This window comes from Cricetulus griseus, chromosome 8 (genome assembly GCF_003668045.3).
Source record: "Cricetulus griseus strain 17A/GY chromosome 8, alternate assembly CriGri-PICRH-1.0, whole genome shotgun sequence".
Classification (NCBI taxonomy): domain Eukaryota; kingdom Metazoa; phylum Chordata; class Mammalia; order Rodentia; family Cricetidae; genus Cricetulus; species Cricetulus griseus.
In genome coordinates this window covers 4,354,513-4,366,838 of record NC_048601.1, presented here as the reverse complement: position 1 = coordinate 4,366,838, position 12,326 = coordinate 4,354,513, and the positions used below count along the sequence as shown (strand labels likewise).

Sequence of the window (12,326 nt, the reverse complement as noted above, 5' to 3'; positions counted from 1 at the left end):
TACTCCGGAGTCGGTTTGCAAAGGGCGAGCAAGCGAGGGAGGCACAAACCCTCCGGGCTGCAGGGGACAGAAAGGGCGGCAGGCGGCTCCAACCGAAGCCTCCGAGAGCCAGCCGGGCTGCCTGCCTGCCTGCCTGCCTGCGCTCCTCCACTCACGGGCAGCCCCCTGCCTCGGCGCCCGCCGCTCCTCCGGGCTCTCCGGACACAAAGCCACACAGACCGGCCGCGTTAACTTTTTTTTTTTTTTTTCCTCCCCACCGCGGGTCGCGGGCTCTCTCCGCGCGGGGAGGGCGTGGGCCACCTGTTCTGCCGCCGCCGCCACCGCCGCCACCTCCTCCTTTGTGGCCGCGGCGGCGGTGTCACAGCCCATCGGCGCGTGGGGGAGGGGAGCGGAGCGGGGCGGCCGCGAACCGGGCGGCAGATGCCGTCCCCCGACCCCACGCCCACACCCGGTCCCCCGAGAACCACGGGGGCCTCCGGGCGCCGGGTGCGAGCACTTCCCGCCGCCGCCGCCGCCTCCCCGGGGGCTCGCACACAACGGGGGTGGGGGGTGGGGGTGAGGGCTCGCAACCGGCTCGCCCGACAAGTTGAGCCGCCCGCCGAGCTCCGGGGCGCGGATGCCGGCTGCAGCGAGGCCGGGGCGGCGGGCGGGGAGGGAGGGAGGCCCGGCCGCGGCCCGCGGGAGGAGGAGGAGAGGAAGCAAGGGCTCCCCGTCCAGGAAGCGGCGTCCGTCCGGCCCCGGCGCCCCGCGCCCGCCTCCCCGAGCCGGCTTCATTCAGCGCCGCGCGCGGCCCCGCCCGTCCGTTCCTCCGTCCCTCCGTCCGCGCCGAGCTGGGGCCGGGCAGCGGCCCAGGAGCGCCGTCCGCGCCCGCCAGCCCGCCCGCCGCCCTACCTCTCCCGCGGCGTGCCGCGCCTCAGGCTCCCGCCGCCGCCTTCAGGCCCGCGCCGCGCTCGCTCGCTTGCTCGCTCCGGGTCCGAAATGGCGCGGGAGCCGGACTCCGGGCCGAGCCGCCGCCTTCCTCCTCCTCCTCCTCCTCCTCCTCCTCCGCCGCCGCCGCCGCCGCCGCCCCCTCCTTCTTCCTCCTCCTCCTCCGCCGCCGCCGCCTCGGCCGCCGCCACAGCGCTGCTGCCGCCGCCTCAGCCGCCGCGGCCGCCGCCTGCAGAATCGAGCGCCGAGCGCGCGATGGGTCCGCCGGGCGGGCGGGCGGGCGGCGAAGAGCAGGGCGATCGATGCGCTCGGCGCTCCGCGCTGCCTCGGCCGCGCGCACGCGGAGGGAGGGGGAGGAGCCGAGGAGGGCGGGGAGGAGCGAGGAGGGAGGGGGAGGGGCCGAGGAGGAGGGGCGGAGCCGAGCCCAGCGGGAGCGAGGGCGGGAAGCGGCGGCCAGCACCGGCCTCGGCGGCCGCGAGCGAGCGAGCGAGCGTGCGAGGGTGGTGCCGAGGAGGCGCTGCCCCGCGGACCCCCGAACGCGGGGCTCGCGCTCCCGGCCGCCCGCCCCCCAGGTCCCGCCCCTCGGCTCGCACTCGGCCGCTCGCTGCTCCTCCCGGGGCGGCGCGCAGTGCGGTGCAGCCGGGGGGCGGACCCCGGTCTCTGTCTGTCTGTCTGTCTGTCTGTCTGTCCGGGGAGCCCTGGTCACTGTCCGGAGGCCGCTGCGGCCTCCGAAGGCGGACGGGGTCTGTCCGTGTAGACCAGGCTGGCCTCCTGCCACGGAAACCACAGGCCGGAGACCCCCTCCCCGCCTCCGGAATGCAGACGCTCGTCCGTCGTCCGTCCGTCAGCGAGCACCCGCACAGTGAAGCCGGGGCCGGCGGGGGGCAAATAAGTCAATAAATAAGTCAATAAATAAACAAGTCAATAAATAACTAAATCAGCGAGCGTGCGTTCCCGGAGACACCGCGGAGGGAAACCCCATCGACCCAGGCCCGGGTGGAGAGTCGGGGCCTGCGCTCAAATGACTGCTCGCCCGCCCGCCCGCTCGCCCACCTAGCAGACGGTCCACACAGCAGCATCAGCCGCCGGTGAAACTGCTCCTCACGAGAACCCTGAAGTGACGTCAGTTAGGCCAGCTGTCACTCCCTGCACCCCTACCTCCCCCCACCCCGCCCCCCAGCACGAGGCCGGAGGCCCCAGAAACGAGAGGAAGACGACTGGGAAGGAAAAGGAAGGAAGGTGCCCGCTCCGCGCCAAGTTAACTGCTGCGAGCTTTGCGCACAGGCTGCTTAAGGATCACAACACCCTCACGAGTTAGAGCCACCACCCCGCCGTCTCCCAGGTGAGGGAAGAGACCGAGTCCACACTCACACTGCTGCCCTGGAGTGCCCTACCTGGCAGAGCAGCTCCCCCTGCCTTGAGCTCCCCACCGGCTCACATTCCACCAAAGCCTCCTAAAATCCCGCCCTGCCCTGGATTGCTGGCTACCCCTGTCTTGGGCCCTTTCTCGAGGGTCAAGTGTTCGCGTTGTCTCCTGGCTGCGCTTGGAAGAGGGGAGGCTGCTGTTGCCTCCCCTCCTGTCATCACCTGTATGTCTTGTTTAAGTGTCTCTTTGTCCTTAAATGAGATCTTCCTTAAAGGACATCTCTGATCCCCTCAATCCCCAGATTCTACTGTTTATTCTTCTCCAGAAAACTCAGCACCATTCGATCTTACTATTTCATACTCGTTCTTTGTTTTGAGCCAGGGTCTCTGTGTAGACCAGGCTGGCCTCCAACTCTTAGAGCTACTCCTGCCTCTGCCTCTGCCTCCCGAGTGCTGGGGTTAAAGGCTTGTGGCACTATGCCCAGCTCTTCTTTGACTTTCTTAACTCTCGCCCTTTCCCCATCTAAGTGTAAACTACTACGAGAGCAAGGATTCTGTTGTTGCGTTGACCGCTGAAGCTCTAGTCCCTGTCACCGTGCTGACACAGATAAGACATTCAGCAAAGATGCGAAATGCTGAATGAACACTCCAGGCACCTCTTTCTGAACCCGGAGACTAAATCCTTGCTTAGCCCTCTTTAAGCCCAGCCGGTCTGCCTTTGTCACCTTGTGAAATCGGCTTTTACACACACCGAGGTCACCTTCTGATGAACCACATCCTAGGCTGGCTGGAAAACCAGATGCTGCCCAAGGAAGCACTGTGAATGTGTTAAATTAACTTGTGCTTATTTGAACATTGTTTTGTGTCAAATCACAGCTGTATTCCGTGCTGCTCAAGTCTGTGGTGAGCGCTGTTCTCTCACAGCTGCTGAGGCAGTGTCCTCCTCTGCCACTGGTACTCTGTTAGTCATAAAATGACTGCAGTGCTCCGTGTAGCATTTTGATGGTGGTTATAAAAATTCTGGCAGCAGCAGAAATCGAATCCATCCACAGGGTCTCAGTGACCATCTTGGCTCAAGGTTCCCAAAAATGAGTCCTCATTCCTGTTCTGGCTTTCTTTTCGGTTACTGTGATAAAAAACAGTCTGACCAAAAGCAACCCAGGAGGGAAAAGATATATTTGGCTCATGAGTCCAGCTCACAGTCTCATCACTGAGAGGCGTCAGAGCTGGAACTCAAGCAGGAGCTTGAAGCCATGGACGAACCCTGCCTGCTGGCCCTTTCCTGGGCTCATACTTAGCTAGCTCCCTTCTACAGCCAAGGACCGCCTGCCTAGGAATGGTGTTGCCCACAGTGGGCTGGACCCTCCTTCATCAATTAACAGTCAGGGGAATCCCTATCTCTCTCACTTCAGACAAGTCCTCTTCCGGTCTGATCTGGGCCATCCCTCAGTGTAGACTCCTCAGATCACTCTAGGCTGTTCCAAGTTGACAACTAAAGCTAAGCAGGACAGTCCCCACTCTTGGTCCTGTGCGCCTGGCTCTCCAGCTTCACCTCACAGAGGATTTCTCCTTTCATTCCCTCAGCCATTCTTACAGAATCCACACCAGGCCTCTCCACTATCCACGCTCTGGGCTTTCTCAGCAGCTACCCCATCCCACCGCCCTGTGATTTTCCCAGTACCACAGAGTTAACAGTAGCAGGGCCCGTGACAGGGAGGGGTGGAGGTGGGGTTTGCCGTTTGTGGTGCTTCCAAAATCATCTGCTATGCTTACAGAAATTCAAATTTCTAGCCTCCCCCTGACACACACACACACACACACACACACACACACACACACCAGGTGTGACATGCAATTGATGCAAGGTAGATCAGAAATCTTCACTTTTAACAAATCAAATGATCCCCCCCGGCAGTTGGCCATTGACACGTTGACACTCAAGTCCTTGGCAGCCATTCTTTCAACAACTGTCTTCAGGGCTTGCTTTCCTCCAAGCCTAGTGGCTGTGCTAGAGCGTCTGCCAGTCTGCCTGTTTCCGGGCTCTTCTTGAGAACACACACACAGGCAGGCACCTGGACCACACTAGGAAAGGGAGAAGGAAGAGCAACGGTCATGGATGGTGCTGTGGGCCCTTGAGGGATATTTGTGTGCACTGAGAAGATGTGTCTTTGCCAAGGCTCCTTCTCATGGGCTTAATAAAGAGCTGAGTGGCCAGTAGCTAGGCAGGAAGAAGTGATGCAGAACTTCCAGGGACAGAGAGAACTCTGGGAAGAAGAAGAAAGACGGAGACGGTGGAACAAGTCAGACACAGAATGGGATAGAGGTAAAAGCCGCGTGGTAGAACGTAGGGTAACAAAAATGTGGGCTAATTTAAGTTACAAGAGCTAGTTGAAAACAAGCCTAAGCTAAAGGCCAAACTTTCATAATTAATAATAAGACTCCATGTCGTTATTTGGGAGCTGGCTGGTGGGAGAGAGAAGGACTCATTGCAGTGGCTTGCTGCAAGCTGTAACTGATTTCTGCCCTCTGCTGTTAGATGCTTCTGGAGAGGGAGTTGCGCATGAGCACCCACACAGCCTTTTGATCTGTCTACTGACGGTCACCTGGCCCCTCTCCATGCTTCATCCACTTCTGCAGATGGAATCAAAGCCAAACAACAGGAGTGTCATATGTTTCTTAGGACTTTAGAGGTTGTGAAATTCTAGGACACCACACCACAAATGTTAGGGATTTATCCTAAATAAGGACATCTGTGAAAATCATATCACCTAAGTTCTCCTTATTCCCAGTGACTGAAATGGGAGACTGGGAGCTTTAGGCCAGCCTGGGCTACATAGACCCTATATCAAAAAAGATGAAATGAAAACAAAAAAAAATATCATGTGGTCAGCCAGAAAACTATTGTTCCGTCCAGGAACAACTGTGCTTCTTGTGGTTCAAAGGTGGAGTGGAAAAAGCCTTCCCCAGCCTTCCTTGGGAGGCAGGCATCTGTATCCTGAAACTCTCGTAATTCTATTCATGAGCCAGCCTTTCCGGGCTTCTTCTCACACAATCTCTTCTACTGCTGTCTCCAGCTTCTGGTGTCCAAACTCTGTGACAGTCAAAGCATATGGTGGAGGGAGGGTCTGACAGTGCCGTGTCTGTCACTCACTGAGCAATAAGGACAGACGCTGTGGGGCAGTTTTTCTGATGAGTATCTAGCCATCATTATATCGACTAAAGGATCACTAACCTTCATTTGTGAGTAGACAGTTTGGCCAGAGTAGCAAGACATGGGGCAGGAAGCGTCAACACGAGGAGCCACCTGTGTTGCTTTCCTGGGCTCGTCTCTGGGGCAGCCTGTCTTGCTCAGGTAGGACGTTTCCACAGGTGAGTACGGGCCCGTCTAACTCCCTTGGCCAAGCACACTGTCCCCTCTACACACTTTCATGAGACTGAATTCCTTTTGCCTTCTCTGCTTTCCTCAGTGGGTGACGAGATCATCAAGACCCAATCTCACTGAACTCTGGATTCCAGCTCTTAGAGCAGATAGTTCTGTGTGTGTTTGCTGAAGTGAATCAATCGTGACGGAACTTCAGCTGTTTGTTCAGCGCCACTTAGTTCTCACTGAGGCAGTCGCTTAGGCCGTCTCTTATGGAATATCCTGCCACTAAGGCCAAGCCCTGTCTGTTAGAGCTCACTGGCTCCCATGTTTGGGCACCCAGCCCCCAGCAGTTGGAACTGTCTGGGGAGTTTGTAAAGCCATCAGTAGGTAAGGCCTACCTGGTGAGTCACTGGGGCACCTGTTTGGAGGTTCCCACCTTGGGTCCCACCCAACATCTCTGTCTCCTGGTCAGCAGAAATGTACCCAACTGCAACGCCAGCTTTGGACACCATGGGCTGGGCCCCAGCTGCTATGTCTTCCCTGATGAATTCCGTCTCCTTAAACCGTGGTCCAAGAGAACCCTCCCCTCCCTCACATTGTCTCCCATGAGGAACGCAATCAGGGCACTGTCCAAACCAAATCCCCCTCACTCTTTGAAATACTTCCCTACTGACGGGGAATGTCCTTCTGTGTTTATCTTATTGGTTGATGAATAAAACACTCTTGGCAGCAAGACAGGTGGGACTAGGGTATGAGGAGGATTCTGGGAGGTGTAGGCAGAGAGGAGTTGTCATGTGATCCCAGGAAGTGACGAAGCTGGGCACAAACTGCCACTAGCTAACCATAGAGGTCTGGAGGTCTGTACAGACAGGCAGGAAGTGACGTAGATGGGCAGAAGCAGGATATAAGCAGGGACAAACAGGAAATCGCTCTCTTCTCTTCTCTGAGGAGATGTTGATCAGTGGAGATGTAGGGCGCCAAAAGAGTATGAGGTCCCTGGACCTTTCTCCAGTAAGACAAGACCACATGGAAATACTTACAATAGTAGTTATGGGTTAATAATTAAGACACAGCTAGCCAATAAGAAGCCCAAGCCAACTGGCCAACAGTTTCATAATATAGCACCTATGTGCTTATTTGGGGCAGAGAAGGGAAGCAGGACCTGCCAGGCTGAAACCTCACGTCTTACCTGACTGGCATCCTGGCTTTCCAAAGCGTTGGACTTGAAAACCTAATTTTTAACACATTTTCCCTAAGTGGTTATGGCCCCTTTAATTATATTTTAAAAGAATTTATTTTTTATACAGTGTGTGTGTGTGTGTGTGTGTGTGTGTGTGTGTGTGTGTGTGTGTGTGTGTGTATCCATGGAAGCCAGGAGAGGACATCAGATCTTGAGCTGGGATTACAGGTAGTTGTGAGGCATCCAAATGGTGTTGGGAACCAAACAAGAGCAGTGTGTGCTCTGAACCACTGAAGCGCCCCTCCAGACTCTATTTTCACAGCTTTTTCTCACTTCCATACTTCTTCCTCAGGCATCTCTGGAACATCTTCCTTGCTGATTCCTCACCTCCTAGATGCAGTCTTTTCCACGCAGACTACAGGCCATTGTCGTATTAGTCTTCCTTGTGGGTGTCACTCATTGCCACCATCATCAGACACTACTGTGTGCCTGCCCCACAGAGGCTGTACACACAGCGGATTTGTTGTTTAAGTCCAAGGAGTTATGTGCCAGGTTTGTAATAACTAGCTAAAGATGATAAATACCTAAAAATTACAGAGTGAAATAATTGCTAGTGTCAGCTAAGCCTTCGCCGAGTCTTAATCTTCCTTGCAAATCTGTAACGACTTCTTACATCCCGTGGAATCAACTCCAAAGCCTTGGTACCAGCTTTGAGGGCATCTATAGTCCAATACCTCCTCACCCTATGACTTTGGTTCCCAGACTCTCAAAGTGGATGTTCTTAACGTAATCCCTTTCATTTATCTTCCTCTCCCCCGCCCTTGAAAATAAGATACCATGTGCCTTTCTTTTTCTTAACAGGGCCCCTTTGCCCTCATTGCTAAAATTTTCTTTCATTCAAGAGGTAAAACAAGCCCTACCTTCTCTGTGGGCTTTGTTAATTCTACCGTCCATCTGGTTTCCCATTCCATCATTTCATGCTTTAACAAAAAAAGCATCTATCCAGGTAAATTCTCATAAAATCCTAGAGGAAATAAGGGCTGTATCTCAGGTGTGTGAACCACACCCACCAAACCAAACTAGGTCGCTACCATTGCCCAATGGTACACGTGTGTGCTTATCAGCCAAGTAAACACGATGAAAGCAGTGTTTGAGGGAGATCAGGGTGGCAGTTGCAAGCACAAAGATTGAAAGGGGGAAAAGACCTGAGGAAAAGCATTCTGAAGTTGGCAGCAGCAGGCCTGGTGGCAGTGGGATGGTGAGCCGGCTGCATTGACTTGTCCTCTGGTAACCCTGACCCTTATCTCTTTTCCATCTTCTTTACCTCTGCCACTGTAGTCCGACCCTTCCTAGAGACAGCCAGTAGTTCACAGGTCTCCTTGCTTCTGGCTATGGCTACACACTCCGTCCCACACAGAGAAGCTGGATTGAGTCCTACAAATGCAACATGGGTTGCGTGTGTCCAAAGCCAGCACTCCAGTGACTTCTCAAGGGCCTGGAAATGAGGTCCCAAATCCAAGCCCTTCCACGGCCACACCAGGTATAACCTTAGGCCTCCCTAGGCGCCAATGCTATCAGCTCCCTTCCTTTCCCACTGCACACCAAGCACACCCCCTCTTAGACCCGTGAGCTACAACCAATCTGTCCATGCAGTTTGCAGATGACAGGCTTGCCATTTTCTTCTGGGGCTGGAGGTGGGGATTGCTCCTGCCAGAGAGCTCCTTTCCCTCTGTCACGAGTCTGCCACCACGTCACAGAATGACCCCAAACACCCTGTCCAAATCAGACCCGCCCACTCTGGTCCCTAACTCTGAACCTGCCATCAATCTCCTTTCAACACTGTGCCCTGCTTTGTCCTTTTAGTTCATGGTTTTCATATCTGAAATTACTCTGAGCTCCTGTTTGCTTGTCTGCTTCCTCCTGTGAAATATAAATTTCATGAATCAGCGACCACTGGATCCTCGAGGTCCAGAGAGAAGCCGGTGAATGGAAGTCATTTCACAAAAATGTGTTGCTCGTGTGCCTGCTGGATGGTTGGTGGCGGGGACTGGGATCTCATGGGGCTGTTTTGACTGATGTTGCTGAGGGGGCAGGGTGCTGTCTTTGCAGGTGATGATTGAGAAGCTAATTTAAAAAAAAAACGGTGCCAGGGACCACAACAGTAACAAACTTGTGCTGTTTTCTGGGGGTTGTTTTTGATTTTTTTTCTAATAGAGCAGGCTGGACGTCTTCCCACTTTTCCCAAGTGACTGCAGAACCTGGAAAAGAGGCAGCTGCTGCTGCTGCTATTGGTCCTGCTGCTATGGTTTACCCTGTCCGACCGGTGCGGTCCAGAAACATGTAAACTTAGCCTCCTTCCATTTGTACAGGACTCATGCTGCATCAGGCATGTAAAGTTTATCTGTGGGGGTTGCTTACAAACATTAGTAAAAATTCCCTAAGTGATGAAAAGTTGGTGGGAAGTGCTAGGAGGGGAATAGCACTAATGCTCTCTCAGGGAAGGGCTCTGCAAGTCAGTTTGGGAGTCTTGCTTTTCGTTCAATCTCCCTAAGGCAACAGGATCACATTCGGCATTCAGATTATCTTTAGGTACATTAAAAATCATCAGAAACATTTTTAAAAATTGTTTCCTGAGCCAGGTGGTGGTGGCACACGCCTTTAATCCCAGGACTCGGGTGACAGACGCAGGGGGATCTCTGTGAGTTCCAGGACATCCAGGACAACACAGAGAAATCCTGTCTCAAAAAACCAAAATGAAATAAGATATCATTTCCTTTTAACTTCCCCCAAGGATATATTACTGAATCTACTGACGACAAGCCTGATCTAGTTTCTGTGTCTTCTCCCCGCTTGTGGTGATCAGATAAGGGGTGAAGAGTTCTTGGGCCTTTCATGGTACTGAGTATTCAAACACAGCCATGTGTACATAGGATGTTTGGCTAACAGTGGACTGCATATGTGATGGCGTGTACCACGAAGCAGAGAGATATACAGTAAGCTATATCTAGGCCAGTGTAAGTGAGCTCTACCATGCTCAAACGTGAGATGGCATACAGCATAGCCCTCAGAATGTAGTCCTATCACTCTCCACCAGACCGTGGGGTTTTCTTCCTGTTTTTAATCATTTACTCATGTATTGTGTGTGGATGTGTTCATGCCATTGCATGTATGTGGAGGTCAGAGGACAACTTGTGGGACTCAGTTCTGAGCTTCCACTATAAAGATCCTGGGATTCCCCAAATAAACACACGGTCGCTATATTAATTATAAAACTGTTGGCCAATGGCTCAGGCTTCTTACTGGCTAGCTCTCTCTTAATTACTAACCCATAACTTCTGATCTATGTATTTCTACAGGTGACAGGCAGTTTTACTCACTGAGCCATCTCATTGACCCCTGTGGAACATGAGGCATAAACTATGCCTCAGTTTGCCATCTGGAATCCAGGAGCATGAACTCATTTAGGATCCATGTGTCCTCAGCTGAATGAAGCAAGCCTTTCTTTTTTTCCGATAAATTCTTCTAGACTTTCTGGAAAATCGTTGTGATTGCCAAGTGAGTTCTTCTGTCTGGGGTATATTAACCTGGAGAGGTTTAAATGAAGACAAATAACAATTTGTCTTTATTCTGAATGCTTTCCATAAGTAATTAATAATGCTTGCATAAAATAATCCTGTCCAAAGAAACCCATTGCTTTGGATGCTAACAAAAACAAACAAAACAAAACAAAAACATAAGAAAACACCTACTTTTTAAAACAACCTTATTTTATAAACCAATCCCAGTTCCCTCTCCCTCCCCTCCTCTCATCCCCCATGTCATCTTCCCACCCCCTCCCCCCATCCACTCCTCAGAGATGGTGAGACCTCCCATGAGGAATCATCAAAGTCTGTCACATCATTGGGGGCAGGACCAAGGCCCACCCCCTGAATCTAGTAAATTGGGAGGGGTGAGGGTGGTAGGAGAATGGGGAGAGGAGAATCGGGGAGAACATGAGAGATCGGGAAGGTCGAGTTGGAGTAAAGACAAAGAGGGAGAGCAAGGAAAGAGATACCTTACTGGAGGGAGCCACTGTAGGGTTAATGAGAAACCTGGCACGAAGGAGATGTCCAGGGCTCCACAAGGATGACCCCAATGCAGAACCTAAGCACTAGTGGAGAGGCTGCCCTTAAATGCCCTTGCCCTGTAATGAGATTGATGACTGTCTTATATGCCATCCTAGCGCCTTCATCCAGTGGCTGATGGAAGCAGAAGCAGACACCCACAGGTAAGCACTGGGCCAAACTCCCGGAGTTCAGTTGTAGAGAGGGAGGAGTGATGAGCAAAGGGGTCAAGACCATGTTGGGAAAACCCACAGGAGCAGCTGACCCTAGCAAGTGGGAGCTCATTGACTCCAGACTGACAGTTGGGGAACCTGGATAAGACCCATCTAGTTCCCCTGAATGTGGGTTGGGGCTTGGGCATTTTATGGTGCTGCTGGCAGTGGAACCAGCGTTGGTACCCTGGCATTATATTGACCCCGCCCCCTGACAATGGGCAGGATATGCATACCAGCATTCGGGCAGATACTTAGGCAGCTCAAAGGACCCTGTGTTGTGTGGCTACGACATGCATTACGGGGGCTTCGTAAGGACTCTCCATGCATGTGCAAACTTCCCCTTTTAAGCCAGCCCCTCTCACCTGTTCACCCCTTCTTCTTCCTCCTTCCCCCTTTTTCCCCTTTGTCCCCCACCCCTTCCCCCTTCTTCTCTGTTCCCAGTTGGCCAACACCTAACCCCCCCTCCCTGTTCCCGTCCCCCACTAAACTCCATGTGGGTGTGTTGAGTCTCGTGGTTCATGTTTCATCGCCCACCACTGCAGCAAAAGAACAACAGCCAGTATTTATTCCCTGGTGCATGAACTGGCTTTTTGGAGCCCATTCCTTCTGGTGGAAAACATCTATCTTAAAAATTCAAAATGTCTTCTTTAAAACTCAATAAACTAAATTTTGCACTTGTGACAACTAATGCAATCATCTCCGGGTCTTTTGAAGAATGACGTTGTCTTTACTTGCCTGCAAATCACTGTGAAGTCTTGCTTAGTATAAAAACCTTTCCGCCTGTTTAGGTGTCACCCGTAGCTTCTGGAAAAGTAGGCTATCCACTTGTGAGAGATACGAAATAGAACAGGAGCACAGTAATTCCATATCCTGATGAGGCCTGGGTAGACTCGACTTCACCCCCCTCCGGCAAAGCTGTTAGAGTGGCCCTGACACTTGGAACAGACAGTGTGCTGACCTGTTTACTGCTACAACAGGGACAGGCCCAATGACAAACCACGCAGTAGTGAGCCTTCCCAATCTTCCCTCGTTACGTAGCATCTATGGACCATGGTGATCAGGAAAATATGCCATTAAAGCAAAGCACCAGAAAAAAACAGACATGAACCCTGTTTTTAGATCAGTCTTGGCATAGTGAGGACCTTAACGTGCTTCACAAATATTGACTCGGC

The 12,326-nt window shown here is 52.9% G+C and overlaps 1 protein-coding gene across 4 annotated transcripts in view; it reads right to left on the bottom strand.

Moving 5' to 3' along the window:
- The window catches only part of Kras (KRAS proto-oncogene, GTPase), a 33,585-nt gene extending 32,539 nt beyond the window's left edge, over nucleotides 1-1,046 (bottom strand). For 2 of the 4 annotated variants that reach the window (XM_027430123.2, XM_027430121.2), the window contains exon 1: nucleotides 892-1,044. The gene's annotated coding sequence lies outside the window, so the exon portion shown is untranslated. Of the gene's footprint in view, nucleotides 1-891 lie in introns of all 4 variants that reach the window. The other 2 variants (XM_027430124.2, XM_027430122.2) reach the window with 2 other exon arrangements.
- Between the last annotated feature and the right edge of the window lie 11,280 nt (nucleotides 1,047-12,326).